The following is an 18,250-nucleotide window of genomic DNA, read 5'->3' on the forward strand; positions in this document are numbered from 1 at the left end:
GAGCAGCCCCTCGTCCTCCAGCTGAGCGAGGGACCCCGAGGGGATCGGATTTGGAAGTCAGACCTCGGCATCCCGGGGCTGTGGTGCCGTTGGAAGCGGGGCCCTGCCATCGACAGCTCCCTGATTGAGGGCTGGGTAAACTCGCCCTGTTTACTGACGTGGGTGTCACAGTGACAACAAACAGGTCCCTGCCTGAGTGTGTCACGAGCGAGGGAGGACAGTAAACAAGGAATGACACGTAATGCTGCAGAGCTGCCGGCAGCCAGGGAGCAGATTCCTGCTCGGCACGGCACGGCAGCAGCTCAAGGGCTCAGGCAGCGCCTGAGAAAACACTGGACAAGCAGCACGAACTGCTTGGGAAAAAGAATGTTTTGCCCTGTCTGTAGATTGAGGGTGTTTGGGGCGGGGACCACCTTTATTCCAAGTTTTCCTGGCAGTCGTGGCAGGGCTGCCCAGAGAGCTCTGTGTGGGCACAACCTGGGGCAGGGCAAGGAGCCCCAGGTAGAGCCAAGGGGTGATTTCTAAGCACTGAGGGCAGATGTTCTTCCCCCTGCGTGGTTCAGCTCCTCCACAAACACTTCCAGTGTGTGCTCCCATTTTTCCATTGCACTCAGGAGTAGCAGGTCAGCCTTCCTTGAAGCAGGACCATCCAGCATTTAAACTCTGGTCCAATTCCCCCCATTTGCTTCCCAAAATGGACCTGAGCTCATTATTTTCCTCTGCTTCATGCTCCCCACCTGGGAAATGGGGCTGAAAATGCACCAAGACAGGAAAAAGTGACTGAGCTGTGTGTCCTCATCCTCATCCTCATCCTCATCCTCATCCTCATCCTCATCCTCATCCTCATCCTCATCCTCATCTCATCCTCGTCCTCGTCCTCGTCCTCGTCCTCGTCCTTGTCCTTGTCCTTGTCCTTGTCCTCGTCCTCATCCTCATCCTCATCCTCGTCCTCCTCCTCATCTCATCCTCATCTTCATCTCATCCTCATCCTCCTCCTCATCTCATCCTCATCTCCATTCTCATCTCTTCCTCATCTCATCCTCATCCTCATCCTCTTCCTCATCCTCATCCTCATCCTCATCCTCATCCTCATCCTCATCTCTTCCTCATCCTCATCCTCATCCTCATCCTCATCCTCGTCCTCGTCCTCGTCCTCGTCCTCGTCCTTGTCCTTGTCCTTGTCCTCATCCTCGTCCTCATCCTCTTCCTCATCTTCATCCTCATCTCCATCCTCATCCTCTTCCTCATCTTCATCCTCATCTCCATCCTCATCCTCATCCTCATCTCCATCCTCATCTCATCCTCATCTCATCCTCATCCTCATCCTTATCCTCATCCTCATCTCCATCCTCATCTCATCCTCATCTCATCCTCATCTCATCCTCATCCTCATCCTCATCTCATCTCATCCTCATCCTCACCCTCACCCTCGCTGCTCTGGCAGTAACTCCGGTGTCCCTCGCTGTTCCCGGTGTTTAGCAGCCCCTGCTCTGTGAACCAACCCGAGTGGCAGCGACACGGCCGTGGAACGCTGAGCTGGCTGCCACAGTCAGGACCGAGAGAAATACGGGATTCCAGGCGGCCCCACACCGGTCACTGGGATGAAAGATTTCTTGGGAATAACGTACGTGATGGGATAACAGCATGGAATGCTGGAGCCACGGCCCAGCCGTGCTGAGATGGAGTTTCAGGAAGAATTTCTCCATGGAAAGCGTGGTCAGGCTATGGAAGGGGCTGCCCAGGGAGGTTTGGAGTCTCCATCCCTGGAGGTGTCCAAGGAATGCCTGGACATGCTCTGGGTGACAAGGGGATGCTCACCCATGCTCAGGGATCGGGCACAGCTTAGACTCGGTGATCCTGCAGCGCTTTTCCAACCTCAGACGTTCTGGGATTCTGTGACCCTGCCAAGGACAAAACTTCTCCTCCTCCCCTCCCTGCCCGCTCCCCTCCACCCGTGCCACACGCACGCACACGCACACCCCGACTTTGGGAGTTTATTTTATATTTTCCCTCGTAAAGATTTGTGTCCGTGCTGCTCTCGTATCAAAGCCAGCAGTGGCCCCTCGGATAAACATGCGGTCAGAAGACAGAAAACTCCAGGCTCAAACACCGTTCGTTTCACCCAGAGCAGCATAAACTGAGAGGCTTTTAAGAAGGGCGAATGGTTTTCAGTAAATCTCTCATATCAGCAGAAACCTTTGAAAGAGTTTGTTTAAAGGCTGTGGAGATAAACAGCCCAGCCAAGTGTTTGTTTAAGATGTATGTACTCTGTGTCGACTGGTATTTATATCCAGGGGGGGAAAGGAGGGCTGGGAGCTTTTTGACCCTTTGCTGGCTCTGCCGGCGTGGGCTGGGGTGGTTTCGGAGGGGTTTGGGTGTCGCAGGGTCCCCGGGTCACCGCTGGGGACAAAGCCTGGCTGGGCTGTCGGGGTGGTTTGGGGGCAGGATGGGGAGGTGGGGTGGCCGTGCCAGGCACTGAATGGGAGATGAATGGCTCGGAGGGATCCCCCACCCCGGACAGGCTGCGGGTGGGATGAGTCTGGCACAGGGAATGCGATGACAGAGGGATGAAGCTCAGCCCAGGGTGCCCTTGGCCGTGCAGCAGCTGGGGTTACACGGGGAGCAAAGGCAACACCTGAGCCCCACAGCCCTGAGGCCCTGAAATCCTGTGTCCCTGATCCCAGTGCCCCTGAGGCCTAAAACCCTGTGTACTTGATCCCGGTGTCCCTGAGCCCAGTGTCCCTGAGCCCCACACTTCTGAGCCCCTGAGCCCTAAACTCCTGTGTCCCTGATCCCTGTGTCTCTGACCCCAGTGTCCCTGAGCCCCACACTTCTGAGCCTCACATCCCTGAGCCCCTGAGCCCTAAACTCCGGTGTCCCTGACCCCAGTGTCCCTGAGCCCCACATCCCTGAGCCCCTGAGCCCTAAACTCCTGTGTCCCTGATCCCTGTGTCTCTGATCCCAGTGTCCCTGACCCCAGTGTCCCTGAGCCCCACATCCCTGAGCCCCTGAGCCCTAAACTCCTGTGTCCCTGACCCCAATGTCCCTGAGCTCCACACTCCTGAGCCCATGAGATCCCGAGCCCCGCATTCCCAAACCCCTGCAGCCCTTAGCCCCACAACCCTGTGTCCCTGGTCCCAGAGTCCCTGATCCCAGTGTCCCAAGCCCCACACTCCTGAGCCCCCATTCCCGAACCTGCCGTGCCTTGCTGTGCCCCGGGAATGCCCTCGGGCACAGAGCCAGGGTGAACAAAGCTGTGCTGTGCTCCAGGTGGCATCGGCTGTGGGGCACGGAGTCCCCACCACGGTGATCCCAGAGATGGGAATGCCCTGGCAGAGCTGAGGAGGGGCCTGGCAGTGCCCAGAGGAGCAGCAATTCCAGCCGGGGATGTGCCTTCCTCCCTCCTTGCTTTTAATCATGGCTGAGGCTGTTTTGGTGCAAACCTCGGCTTTTCTTGTGATCCATCCTCGCCACATTCCCATTCCAGCGCCGAGCTCGGCTCCAGGGGATCCCACACCGGAGTCCCACACTGGGATCCAGCGAGGGGGAGGATTTGGGGGTCAGTCAGCCCTCGCTGGGCCGGGAGAGCCTGCCAGCAAAGAGGGAGCAGAGATTTTCCTGGAGAAAAGCCGGTTCTGTCACCTTCCTTTCCAGCCCTGCCCCGTAAATCATCAGGATGGCTTTTCCCCCCTAAAGTAAACACAACGTGGATGCTGAGCAGCGTGTCCCGGGGAAGGAGCTGCAGGCAGAGGGGACTTGCTCTGGATTTACCCATGTGGGACAAGAAGCTGAATTTGGCTTTTTTCCTGCCCCATCAGCGGAGCTGGGCACGTGAATGACACCTGGAGCACCTTCCCTCATCCTGAGGGATCCCAACAGAACATGGAGATCTTCCAGGTGCCCTCAGAGCTCCTCCTGCCACGTCCAGGACAGATCCTGGAGCGCAGCTCCTCCAGCCCCTCCTGGGGGTTTTCCAAATCTCCCATTGTTGCTTCCCTGCCTGGCTTTGAACTCCCTGAGGTGGTTGGTGTCCCTTGGATGGGTGACAGGCAGGGCTGGCACCTGGCAGAGCCCCACAGCTTCCCCCAGCCCCACTCTGGGCTCCCACACCTTGTTCCAAGTTCACCCCCAGCCTCGTGGTCAAACACAACTTTGTTGCACCGAGCATTTTCCAAAAAAAGAAGAGTTACATTTGACCTTTTCCCCTTCTCATTCCCGCTCCCTCTGGCCTGGCTGCAGCTCCCTAGGTCGTCATTCCTTTATCCAATGATCTGGGACACCAGCCCCGTCCCCCTGAACGCAGCCCCTCCCCAGGTGTTCCTTGTGTCCAGCCTGGTTTGTCACCAAAAATATCCACCAGGCCCAGCTTGGGGACAATCCCCGGCCCCAGAGCCCTGGGAATGTCCTTCCCATTCCATAGGGAGCTGCCTGCAGCTCCTGGGGTGTTTCCCCAGCCAGCTGGGCCCCTGCAGGGTGGTGAGTTCATGCCAGGCCCCGTCACCTGGATTTCCCTGTGGGAACATTCACGGAGCTGTGCCACCGCTGTCCCTGTGCTGGCTGCTCCGTGCAGGAGGGAGTTCCTTGGATGCAGCATTCCAGGCAAATCCATCTCCTCGCCATCATCCTCACAAATCAAATACTTAATAATCTATTTGTGTATTTTTCTGAGTATCAATTTACCCTGACTGATCCCCTCCTTTAACTGTGGATGTTGTGATTGGCTTTTCCCGTGGGAATTCACCCCCCGAGTCCCTGGGGATGCAAACCAATGGATCAGAGAGCCCCTCCTGGTCTGTGGGAAGGAAGTGGAGAGGTTTCTCCATTTGAGAAGGAAGCAGAGACCTCCAGCCTTGCATCTGGGTGACACCACTCAGGTCCCAGGGCTGACAGCTGAGGACAGAGCTTGTGGTGGCTCTGGTTCCTGCAGGGGCACCACAGGGATGTGCCAGCCCCTGTGCCAGGCCACCTCCTGCCCTTTGCCATTCCCTGATCCTTTCCTCAGCGGGAATTTGGAGCCTCTCGCTTCCTTTTCCAGCCCGTTCCCATTCCTGGCTCGATTCTTCTGTGCAAAGGGAAGTCCCATGCGAGCCACAGACTGAAGCCACCACTTTTCCCTTCAAGCCTCAGCGTTTCATGTCCCTCTCGGAAGGGAGGAAGCCCCTTTTGTTGAGCACACAGGCTGTAATTTCCCTGTCAGATCCCAGCAGCGGGTCAGTGTTGTGACTGACTGCCTGAGGATCGCTCCCTCAAGGGTAATTACACTAAATTCCCATTTGAAGGACAGCTTTCCCTGGATATGATACAAGGAACCCACTTTTTTGCCATTCACTCAAATTCATGAATTCAGCTCGGCTGTCACCGAGCGTGGAGCGGCCGGGGACTTGCAGCGCTTCCAGCTCCGTGGTGAAACCCCAGGATGTGGGATGCGACACGTGGCAGAGCCCCCAGCGTGGAGAAGTTGGGACCCATGGAGCTCCTGATGGATGGTGGAGGACAGAAAAGCGCTGCACAGGAGCTGGGATTTCTCCCTTCCCATCCTTCCACCTGGGTGGCATCACAAAGCTTCATCCCTTCCTTGCTGGCATCCCGAACGCTCCCGTGGGCTCACCCACGGAGTGTCCGGGAGTCACCCGTCAACAACAAACAGTTAAAAGGAAGAAAATAGGCTGGAAATATCAATGCACTTTGGTAACAATAAACCCTGCTTTTAATTTATGCTAATATGTAGGGTTGTGGTGACAGTAAGAACAAAATTACAGAGTGGCTTTCTAGCTGGTAATTATCCCTCCATTTTCGTTGCTCGGGAAGATGGACACACAATTATGCTCTCTTGCTGTATATTAATACGGATTCTTGACATCTTCAGCAGACCTGGAGCTGTCATCGGGCTTTTTGTCTACTTTAATTGAAAATTAATGGTTACTGTGTTACCACGGAAACCGTGGCAATGGACGCCAATAGCGCTCACATATCAAACAGGCACTGGTGGCATTGTCTGTCCGTGGTGACCTTGAAAGTTAAAAGAAAAACTTAAATTAAAAAAAAAATAAATAAAATAAAATAAATGGGGAGAGGGGTAGGAAGGAAAGAGAAAGGGAAAAAAAAAAAAAAAGCCACATGGAAAAGAGAGGGTTGGATGAATTGAGGGGAGGGGAGAGTTGGGGAAAGAGGGATGGGAAGGAGAACTTGGTGCCTTTGTATCTCCACGAGGAAAAAGAGGGAGCTTCGGGATGAGAGGGTTGGAGTGGTGGAGAGGAGAAGGATGCTGGAGTGTGGAACCCATCAGGATGTCCCCAGCAGCCCCAGGGCTTTTGGGGCTTTGCCTCCTCGAGAGGCCGAGTGAGGAAGGGATGCTTGGGGTGCAAACGGGGAACAAAGCGAGTGCAGGAGCCCCGAGCAGGGTGGGCAGCACTGGGAGAAAGTTCATGGGCTGTGTGGAGATAAGAGAGGGGGAGAAAGGCCGGGAAGGCAGGGAAAGGGGCTGGAGGGAAGGGAGAGCAGCTTTGCTTTGACTGGGAGCGTTGTCTGGCTCCTGGAGGCTGCAGAGCCTGGAGATTAAAGCAGCCCCGCCGGTGCTCTGGGGGTGTTTGGGGCCGGGCACCGCCTCTGCCCCACGGAGAGACCCCAAACCTCTTCCCTTCCCGGAGATCAGAGCGGGAGGAGGGCGCTGAGGGCACAGGGGACCCCCCTCCAGCTCCTGGGATGGCTCAGCCCCGAGCCCGGCCGGGGGCTCTCAGCCTGCTCCGAAGAGGGGGGGACTTTCTCTTCTCGGAAAAGCAATTTTCGGTAGGTTTGGCTCTCCCCAGCATCCCACTGGGGCTGCCTCCTGTTCCCCAGCTCTCCCAGGAGAAACGCAGCAGCACCAACCTTTTGGGGGCTGCAGCGGAGGGGGGAAGGACCCAGAGCAGGATTTGGGAAGGGGGATTTGGGATTGCTGGAGTGCAAACGCACAGCAGCCCTTTTCTGGGGGTAGGGGGAGCAGGGCAAAGCTGTGACAGGGTGACAAGTGACCTTGGGGACAGGGTGGAAGCAGCAGGGGACAGGCAGCAGCCACGGGGACTGAGGTGCTCCTTGCAGGTCCCAGTGTCCTGCTCCTACACGAGCTGCACCGCTGGCCTGGCTTTTCCTGCTCCCTTCTCGTTCTCCTTGAGGTTTCCACAATCCCGCTTTTCGCAGGCTCCGGAGCACGGGGAGAGGCAGCTGCTCTGCTTTTCCACGTGGAATAAAACCACCCTGGAGCAAAGGGATTTGCAGCTGGAGTTTGCAGTCACCACCTCGGTGCCCCAGCCCGGCAGGGAGGGATGTCCTGGCCCAGAAATGGGAATAGCTTGGTCAGGAAGTGAAACAGAGACATTTTGGAAACTCCTGGGAAAGGGGAGATGCTCAGGGAAGATCCGGGGATGCCCCGTGCATCCTCCCACGGGGCAGGGCTGGCTCTGCCGGCGCTCTCCGCGCGGTCCGGCCGCTCCAGGGACAGCCGGATGTCCCCAGTGCCTCCTCCCTCCCCGGCCGCAGCTCCGAGGTGAACCCCGGCCTCTCCGGGAGCCTCTGAAAACCCGGAGCTCGTCCCTGCCCGGCAAACACGAGCACAAACACAGCGGAGACACGCCTGGAAGCCAGAGCCCTTTTTCATTTCCCCCGCATCCCTGATCCCAACCTTAATCCCTGCTCTGAATCCTGTCAGCCCGGCTGTTCTAGCGCTGACATTGCTGCAGGCATCGTCTCCGCTGCCTTCCCTCAGATCTGCCTCCTCCTGGGACAGCTAAAGAGGACTCGGAGATTTCTGCGGTGCTCGAGGATTCAGTCCGTGCCCTCCAGCAAAGCGCGGGGGTCCCGGGGGCCTCGGGCAGAGCGGGACGGGGCTGTGGGGCCGGGGGTGCTCCGGGGATCGGGGATGGGATTTGGGGGATGTGGGGTCCGGCCATGCCAGGGGGCAGGGAAAAGTATGGGATGGGCAGGGAAAGGGGGAAAGGGGAAAGGGGAAAGGGGAAAGGGGAAAGGGGAAAGGAGGAAGGGGAGAAAGGAAGGGGAAAGGGGAAAGGGGAAAGGGGAAAGGGGAAAGGGGAAAGGGGAAAGGGGAAAGGGGAAAGGGGAAAGGGGAAAGGGGAAAGGGGAAAGGGGAAAGGGAAGGGGGAAAGGGGAAAGGGGAAAGGGGAAAGGGGAAAGGGGAAAGGGGAAAGGGAAAAGGGAAAAGGGAAAAGAGAAAGGAGAAAGGGGAGAAGGGAAGGGGAAGGGGAAGGGGAAGGGGAAGGGGAAGGGGAAGGGGAAGGGGAAGGGGAAAGGGGAAAGAGGAGAGGGGACAGGGGAAAGGGGGAAAAAGGAAAGGGGAAAGGCGGAAAAAGGAAAGGGGAAAGGGGAAAGGGGAAAGGGGAAAGGGGAAAGGTGCTGCTGCTTGTGCTGCCACTGGTGCCCAGGGAGGTAAAACCACCCCCCCAGGGCTCTGCGTTGCCAAATTCGCTGTCAGCTCCTTTTGGTAATGAGGCACCGGAGCCTTTTCCCAACCCAGCATCGACCAGAAGCTGGGAACGCTCCGTGACGGACCCACCCCGGGCCGGGGCCTGCCGGGGGAGCTCCGGCCCCTGCCCTCACCCACCCCCGTGCCCGTCCCGCGTGGGGATAAACTGCGGGGGGGCAAAGGGGCGTCCCCGGGGGTCTCCCCTGTTTGTGTGACACGACCAGACACTCCTGGTGATGGAGCAGAGACCGTGGCTGAGCTCATCCTGCTCTGACTCCCTGAGATGGGCAAGGAAAGGGAAGGAATCCATAGGCTGGAGGGTCCTCGCTCACATCCCGTCACGGCACCGGCGCAGGGCAGGGAATGCTGCGCAGTTTCTGCACCTCCAGAGCCGGGGTGGCCCCACATCCCGGATCCAAACACCTCCGCCCCCGGGCGCCTGGAAAACCGAGGCTGTTCCGCGAGTGCGAGTCACAGGCTCCCTGTTCAGGCAGGTTTCCTCCATAAAACTCAGCCAAGCCGAGCTCGCCGGCAGCTTTCCCTCGGGCCTGGGAGGGACAACAGCTCCTCACTCCCACCTCGGGCTCTGCGGCCCCTTCCCCACTCTCCTGGTGGAAAACTGATGGGGTGAGATCGCAGTTGGCAGCTCCTGGTGTTGTACCCCCTCCCCGAACACCCCAAACTCGACCCTTGGTGCATCACAGAGAATCTTTGGGACTTTCAAGCTGGAAAAAAAAGGTTGTGAGGTCCCAGGGAGGGTCTGTCCCACTCCTACACCCACCCAGGGCAGTGCAGCAGTGCCGCCCTCTCTCCTGACTGCGCTCACAGGTGGCAGCGTGGTGGCACAAACCTTTTCCCGTGGTTTATGTGAGCGCTTGCAGTCCGGGCAGCGAGCGGGGTTTTATTCTGAGTGGGGGGACTTTACTGGCGGATATTTGGATTTTACGAGGCTGAGTCCGTGGGTTTACAGCAGGAAAGGTGGGGATGTTAACGAACTGCTCCAGACACAGGAACAAGAGTGGAAAGACATTTTCAATGGGCCTTTAATAAATAGCAAAGGACCCATCCATTAAAATGTTGGAAGCAATAAAAATTCTGTGTATATATTGTTGAAAACACATAGTCCCTGGGAAGTTTAAATCCATTATTAATTTAAAAATCCAACTGTGCCCACTGCCCAGACAAGAACATCCCTGGGGATGCTCCACGAGAACCAGAGCCTGAGCATCCCCAGCCAAATTCCAGCACCGCTTTTGGGTGAGCTTCTGCTTTTTGAACACCCACAGATGGAGGTAAAGTGGGCTCTGAATCCCGCAGTGCCCCTGCAGGAGGAGGGCTGGATTCCTGCAAGAGAGCCTGGAAATATCTTTCTTTTCTGAAATGTTTGTACAGCATGACTTGGCCGATTTACCTCCCAATCTCTCACGCTGGCCTCAAGCCGAGGGCATTAGCAACACTGTGAGCCAGATAAATGAGCCCAACGCTTTTTCTTCTCCCTATCTGCTGCTACAATAAAAAAAAAAAGGTTTTTTTTTCTATCCAAGTGCCTCCCGTTAACCCAGGCACTGCCGGGGGGGAGTGGAGGGGCTGGAGAGCAGCAGGGGCCGGGTGTTTGAACAGCCAGGAGTGGAAAAAGCCGTGGAAAAGTTGGATGCTTGCTGGCACAGCCGTGGCTGCAGGCCTGGAGACGAGGGATCTGCAGGTAGAAGTGCTGCCAGGAGGGAGCTGGTTTGATATTCCCGGTTATTTTGAGGCGGTTGTGTCAGATCCAGCTCCCGGCTGATGGGATATTTGGATTTTACGAGTCCGTGGGTTTACGGCAGGAAAGGTGGGCACGTTAACGAACTGCTCCAGACATAGGAACGAGCTTGGAAAGGCATTTCCAACAGGCTTTAATCAAAACCAAAGGATCCATCCTCTCCAGAGGGTTTGGGTTCCCTCAGTGCCATCAGCCTGGTCTCCAAGCTGGCACCTGCACCTGTGTCCATCCCACGGCAGGAGGGTTTGGGGTTTGTGAGCCACAGGTGCCACGTCCCACGTCAGGACAAGGACCGGGGGGGAAGGGGGGTTTATCCCAACCTCCTTTCCAGGACACAAACCCCTCGGTGCAGGGAGAGGTGCAGGAAGGACGCGTCAGAACCTGCGGGGCTGTGCAGGTTTGGTTCCAGAGGCAGAGGGGCTTTAATAGGAAATAACCCCAATTAACCTGCAAGGAATTCCCAGCCCTCATTTTGTGCTGCTGGCAGGGAGAGAGGAGCTGGAGCAGGAGGGCTGAGGAGAGGGTTTGGGCTGTGGAAGTGCTGGGGCAGGAATGGGGCCAGGGAAGCAGCGGGGTCCATCTCCCCCCACCCCATCTGCAGCTCAAGCCCTGCAGTGAGAGTTTGTTGTGACCTGAAGCGAGAAGATCCTGATTTTACTGAGTTAATTGCTTTAAAAAGGGACAAATCCATCAACACCAAAGTGTTCAACACTCAGCACACGGCTCAGACTCAGAGCTGGCATGGTTTTGGTGGAATGGGGTTGGCTGCAGCGTGGGGAACAGCTGCCTTTCCAGCATTTGGGTGAATTTGGGCACATTTTGGACAACAGCCTCATTGGTGGCACCTCAAAGAGACCTGGAGGGTGCAGAAAGGCCGTTCTGCCCCCAAACGTGTCACTGCAGAGTGTCACAGAGCAGATGTGGGAAGCAGAGTGGGGTGGGAATGGCTCTGTGTGTGCAGGCCGGGACTGCTGCGCACAGAACCTCCGGAGAAACGGTTTCCCTGCATTTCAAAAAGGGATCAGCCCCAGGAGAAGGTGTGTTTGCTACATTTAATTGAGGTAATTCAAACACAACCAAGGCTTTGGGACCTTGTAGGGATCAGACACTGTGGGCACGCTGTGGTTCCACACCAGGTGACAGGACCTGGAGCCACCAGAGTTGGGTCAGTGCAGGAGCTCTGTGGAGGGAGACACTCGGTGCCATTTCAGGAGAAAGGTGAGCAGGGAACGGCTGAAATTGTGCCAGGGGGATTTAGGTTGGGTATCAGGGAAAGGTTCTTCCCCCAGAGCGTGCTGGGCACTGCCCAGGCTCCCCAGGGAATGGGCACGGCCCCGAGGCTGCCAGAGCTCCAGGAGCGTTTGGACACAGCTCCCAGGGATGCCCAGGGTGGGATTGTTGGGAGGTGATTCCCACGTGGGGGCGAATTCCGTGGATCAGCCACCCCCAAACCCACGGCACCGTCAGGATTTTGGGGCTCGGCGCCGCTCGGGCTCTTCTCTGCTGCATCCACACCCGGGTACCTGGTTTGGCCTCTGGGAATTGTGCCACGGTTAATTGCCCGTTTCCTGGGAGCTGGGATGGGGCTCTGGAACGAGCCCAAATGCCGGATCGGGATGAGCCGAGCTCCGGGCACACCCGTTCGGACCGGGCTGGCGCGCACTCCCCGAACGTTGGTGACCTCATGCCGCAGACACGGATGAGGTCACTGGGATAATTGCCCTCCCAGAACGATGTATCTTGCGGGAAGAGGATGTTGTGAAGCCGGCGAACTTGCTGGGGCGAAAAAACACCTCGCACGCCCCTGGCCGGGAGTGCTCCGAGGGGAAACTCATCCCCGGAGCGTGCCAGGAGCTCCCAGGAGCGCCGGCAGCTGCGGGGGCATGGCAGGAGAAGAGACGGCGGCAGGCGGGATGCGGCGCGGGGGGAGCCGGGGATAATTGCAGGAGGAAGGTGTGCGGTACCTGGCGGGGAGGGAGAGGGGCCGTGCAGGGACCTGCCCTCCCCAGGGCACGGGCGGGATGCGCTCCCGGAGCTCTCCCGGCCGCCATCCGGCGCACGGCGCTGCCAGGGCCTTTCCTCGGGGATGCAGCCACGCTCAGCCGAGATCTCCTTCTCGGGCTGCCTCCTTCTGCCACGGATCCTTCTCCCCCAGTTAAAACCCCGCTTCTGATGCTCCGGGATGGATCACGCAGGTGCCTGGGGGCTGCAGGTTCCCTGGAAGAACCCTCTGGAGCGCACAGTGCCTCAGTTTCCCCAGCAGCGATGCTCCCTTACCCTCACAAAGCACTCAGGGATCCTTTTACAAAACCAGCCCATTACCCTTCATCTAACCCTCCCTTCCCGTGCCAGGGAGAGCTCCAGAGGGTTTTATCCTCCCGTAGGAAGTTGCTGCAGCCGGGGAGATGCGGGCTCAGCTCAGCTTGGCTCGCCCGGGGGGCCGAGCCCTCCCCACGCTGCTCTCAGCTGGTTCTTCTCCCCGCAGCCCCGTGACAGGTATTTGAAAAGAAGCTGAGCACAATCCTATCAAACCTCCGCCGTTCCTGGGACAAGCCAGACTTTAAGGAGTCAGAGTCCGAGCGAGTTTCACAAGAAAACAAACAGAAATACTTCTGTTGCTGCAGAGAGGGGAAAGAAAAAAAGAAAAAAGAAAAAACAAAGAGAAGTCGGGGGAAAAAATCGCTGCTCTGTGGAAAAAAATCAACTCTTTCCTGAATAAAGCAGAAAAAAAAACCCGCGGCCGTATTGAGCTGTGACATATGGTTACACAAATAGAAACCACAGAGGGGAAAATCATGTTTTCTCTTTCATTATTTATCACTCTCTAACTGTCTCCAGCTGGGTGAGTAAACAGCCTCATTGGGCTGTAATGAGAACAGCCTGCTGCCACTGTGCCGGGGCTGCCGGAGCGTGTGCGAGCCGGGCTGGGACCCGCCGGGGTTGCCGAGCCCCGGAGCCGGCCCCTGTTCGCCCTCGGGCTTCGCTTTGAGCCCCGGGAATGTGGAGGGATGCGGAGGGATGCGGAGGGATGCGGAGGGATGCGGGCACGTGGCGCCGGCACCCGCAGCATCCTCCCCATGGCACGTGCTAACGAGGTCCAGGCGCGGAGTTAAATTAAGCGGCCGCTCCGGTTATTGTTCAGGGGAATTATGTGCCCAATTTCCCCCCTGAGCCGCGTTGCAAATTGACTCCTAAGTGTCCCGTGAAATGGCTGCATAATTTGCACATTTGAGAAGCAGGAACAGCCCGAGCGAGAGCGCCGGTTCTTGGCTTCGCTTTGCTTCCCTCCCCACCTCTCCCGGTTTTCGCCGGTTTTGCCGCCGCTTTTCGCCCATCCTGTGGCTCTCAGAGGGTTCAGTCGCAGGGTCCGTGGGCTCTGAGGGCATCCATCGTCCTGCCCCGGCTTGAATGGCTCCGGAAACGGAATTCTGGCAGCTCTCAGCACTGTGGGAGCAGACCCCGGGCCACGATCCCTTCCCACTCCCCGCTCCATCCCCAGGAGCCTCCGCGGCTGCACAGCAGCTGCACCCGGCTCCCGAATCCCTCCGCATTTCCCACTGCCTTCCCCGGGGTCGGGGGGATCAGACTCGAAGGTTCAGATTCCCCCTGATTAGGACAGGCTTTGGATTAGGCTCTGAATTAGGTCAGGGTGTGCGATGTTCCAGCCTCCCGCTTGCTCTCGTCTTTTCCTCCCGCGTCTTTCCCGGGCCATGGATGGAGTTGGGATTCCCTGGCCGGCTCGTGGCTCGTGTTGCACACCCAGGGCGAGTGACACAGGTGACACGGGCACAACCACCGTGGTCCAGCTTTAACCAGTGCCGTCCCACCCCAATCCTCACACCCAACACTCCGCCAGGACCCTCAGGAGGGAGCACCACGGAAAACACGGCGTCCTCCCAAACTTTCGGAGGAGAAAGGCCTTCACCGAGAGCCAGAAAGTCCTTGAGCATCAGCAGTGGTGAGCAGTGATTTCCCAGGAAGATTAACCCATTTCTCCAGTGAAGAAGGGCAGCCGTCCCCTCTGAGCCGCGCGGCGTCTGGAGCCCATCCCAGTCCTTCCGACACACAAAAAATTATTAGTAAACGGAAGCGTTTTTAATGAAAACTGACCCAATTTTGAATGCCACTTCTCCTCCCACCTCAGGAATAGGCTGTGCCAGAGTTTGAGTGAAATTAGGTCATTGTTGAACAAAGGTCATGAAAGAACTTGAAAAGCTTTTTGATGGGAAACCCCAGTTTTTATGGGGTTTTGTGGAAATCCCCTCCCAAATCAAGTTATAAATAGAGTGACAAAACAGCGCAGGGAGCCAACCATCCCCGTGCTATCCATCCTGTTAAAAAATCCAGCTGCAAATTTTACCCTTCCTCAACTTGAGGGAAGAAACAGAAAACCTGAGGTGAGAACCTGACCTCCTCTTTTCCCCTACTAAATCCTCGCAATCCTTCAAGCCTGGCCATCCCCGCGGCAGGACGGGGATTCAGGGAAGTGTCCCAGGAGCTTGGAGTGTGGGCAGGGAGGGCTCTGCTGTGCCTCTGATTCAACACATTCCCCATCCCACTGCCAGAGCCCTCGAACCGAATCAAAGGCCTCTTACAGTAAACGCTCCCCGAGCTTTCCCCATCGCCATCGGGATGAGCTAATCCCTGCCCGGCTGCCTGGGAAGGGATCGCAGAGGCAGCTCCTTTCTGTGCCAGACTTGGAACCACGAGGGAGCTTGTACAAATGAGTCAAGAGAAGTGGAAGTTTTGGGGTTGGGAACACCCAGGGAAGTTTTGTGAAGTGCAGAGGGTGGTGGAGGGGGCTCCTGGGGGAAGGAGGTTTTCTGTTTCTTCCCCCCCAAACCTGCTCAGGTGCAGATGCATCCGACCCCCAGGTGTGTGCAAGAGGAGCAGCAGCCTGAGAAACTTCTGCTGCTGCTTTTGGGGATGGATTCTAGGCCGAGGAGAGGCCTGATCCAGCAGCAGAGGCAGCTCTGATCCGTGGAATAACCTGATTTTTGAAGGCTCCCGTGCCTTGTACCCGGACACACGTCCATATATATGCAAATATTCACACTCAGCACCAATTTCTCCCTCCCTCTCTAACAGAAATTTCAGCCGATTCTGCCTGGTTTGGGTGGTTCAAGGTGCTGGTGGTCACTTCCCTGGCTGGTTTTTCACTGCCCACCCGTGGTCCCACTCGTGCCACGTCCAGAGCTCTGCTGCCACCCTGTCCCCCCATCCGTGGCACCTCTGCAGGGCCAGGAGCCATCCCGAGGGCACAGCGAGCACAGGATGGGCTGCACATACCCAGGTTGTCCCCACGCTCTCAGGAGTGGCTCTAAGGGACCCTGGCCTGGTGCTGGCCCCGGGGACGCTGCGATGTCCTTAAACCAAGAGCCCCAGCGGGGGAAGCGGCGCGAGGAGCAGAATTCCAGCCCCAAACAAAGCACTTTTGTGCTCCTGCTTTGAGCAGGCGGGAGGGCTTCCTGCTGCCCTGCTCTGGGGGCTGCTTCCCCTCTTCCCTGGCCTGTCCTGCTGCCAGAGCCTGACCTCCAGAGCTTCTCCAAGCCCACATTTCCACCCGAGTGTAGCGGCTCCTTCAGCACCTTCCCGCTCCTCCTCGCCATTAGCATCCTCCCCGTGTAAATGTTAATGAATTGTCGTCAGACCAAAGTAATCACCAGTCAGCAAAACTTAATTTTACTGAAAGACAAAAAGAGGCTCCGCTCTAATTGATGGAAAATTGGTCGTTTCTTGTCAGGTTATTGTTCATTTCCCGCCTGTTAATGACCGCATCCCTCCAGCCGTGCCCAGCCCGGAGCCTGGAGAGCAGCACGGAGGAGCCGTCGGGAAACCTGGGATGGAGAGGGACATTTTCATTAACAAACTTTCCAAAGGCAAAGCAGTGGGAGCTTCCAAAAGGAGCGAGGAGGAAGAGCCCGTGTCCTGCCTGGCAGCTCCGGGGAAGCAGCAGCAGCGATGGTTCCCTCAGAGCACACAAACAGCACCCAGGGTTGATAAGAGACGGTGATTACATTTTTGGATGCCTTTCTGTTTTAGTCACCCAAGGGGCTCGGAACTGGAGGAACTTTGAGGTCCCATCCAGCCCAAACCATTCCCTGATCCTGTGATTCCAAGAGCCAGGCAGAGGAGGCTGGAGCTCTCGTGCAATTCATGGCCTCAGGTCTCAGAAATGGCTTTTAATGTCCCTTTATCATGATGTTCTTGGGTTGGGAAGAAAAAGGGATGGAGAATTGTCCTTCCCCTCAAATACTGGCAGCCCAAAGGGAAGCAAACCTGCTTCCCACTATCCTGAGCACTGTTTTTAGGGATCTAAGGACCCTGCCCTGGTCCCACCTTGCTTGGTGATATCCCAACACCTATGGGGGCTGTGGAGTCCCCTTCCCAGTGGGAGCAGCTCCCGGGCTCCCCGTGCCGCTCCCTGGGCTGGCTCTACACAGGCCATTACGGTAATTTGATAAGCCACTTCTTCGTGATATGAATCTTCGCCTTCGTTAAAGGCAGGGAAAAAAAAACCCATTGCATTTTGATGGCTCACAGGGATAGTTCATTAAGCAATCAACTCTTTTAATGAAATATTTCTTTGTTAAAATATTCATTGATCTGCCGCGGGTGTGTGTGGAGAAGGGGAAGGACCTTGTGTCCCGAATGCTTTTCTGTTGAGTCTTCCTGAGCCCGTGCTGGGAACAGCGGGATGTGCCCTGGCATTGCCAGGACAGGAATTCCCACGGTGGCCCTTGGCAGGGACCCTCTGGAGAGCCTGGAGCAGGGATTTGGGGCTTTCTGGGTGTGTTTTCCCCTCCTCTATCCGGCCTGAGGTGTCACACACTAGGTCTGAGCGAGGATGTGGGGTGGGCTCTGCCCCCCTTGGTTGGTGACGTGTGGGGACATTGTGGCAGAGATGGGGGGAAGTTGGGCCAAGAATGAGCGGAAATGGGCAAACGTGGAAGTGGACAGAGTGGGAAGAGGGCGTTCCCAAGGGGAGGGACTGGTTCTCCCAGGCAGGTGTGAGGGGACCCCTTTGTGACCATGGGACGTGGCTTCAGCCAGATTCTCCAAGCCCGGAGTAAGAGCGAGCAGGAGGGAGCTCAGGGAGCCGGACAGAGAACACTGGCAGGAGAAGAAAGAGAGGAGGGGGGAAAAAAAATATCTATCAAAGGGTGAGAAATGAACAACTGCAGACAAAGCAGCGAATGTGGCCTCCCCCCTCCTTCCTCCAACCTTACACCGTGCGTAATTCCCGGCCGGCACCGTGACGGCTCCGACAGGCAGCGACCGCGTGCGGGTGAGCATCTCCTGGAGGAACAGAGGGAACACGGCAGACACGGGAGCAGTGGATGCCACGTCCTGCTCCGGATGAGTAACGTTCTTGGAAAAGCAGGGAAATGATAAAAAAAGAGGAGGGGGGGGGGAAATCCCGCAGGCAAAGCACAGCACGTGCTGATGGGAGAGGGGATTCGGGTGTCCTGGGTCCCCAAGTGCTGCTGGCACAGCTTGGCTTGGCAGAGCTCAGGGAATTCCATCCGGGCTGGGAGGTCTCCACTTGGAGCTCCTTTCTCTCCCGGGATGGGGCTCTGCGGGCACAGAGGGACATTGGGCGCTGTCTGGGGACCCCCCAAACACCACCTCTTCCTGTCCCTGTGTGGGAGCAGCACTCCCAGGAGATGGGGATTTCCCTCCCTTTTCCATTACCTCCAGCTCCCTAAATCCCAGCCGAGTCCGACCCTCAGTGTGCAATAAGGGAAACTGAGGCACGGCCCAGCCACCAGCCAGGGCTCTGAGGTGATGAAAGCCCCCTCAAAGCCCCCGCCTGGGCTCTGACCTGAGCTCTGACGTTCAGCAACGTTTCCTTGATATCCCCCAGCTCTGGGAGTGTCGGGTTCCCCCCACCTGGGGAATCACCGGGGGTTCTGGTGGCTGGAGCAGGGGAGCAGTGCCAGGCCCTGGACAGGCAGCAGCCTGTGGCTTTCCCGGGGAGCCAGGAGCCTCTCATCACTTACAGGAACTCTGTGCATCATCCCTCAGCCTTGCGC

The sequence above is a fragment of the Aphelocoma coerulescens genome, chromosome 26 (assembly GCF_041296385.1).
Source record: "Aphelocoma coerulescens isolate FSJ_1873_10779 chromosome 26, UR_Acoe_1.0, whole genome shotgun sequence".
In the NCBI taxonomy this organism is placed as follows: Eukaryota; Metazoa; Chordata; class Aves; order Passeriformes; family Corvidae; genus Aphelocoma; species Aphelocoma coerulescens.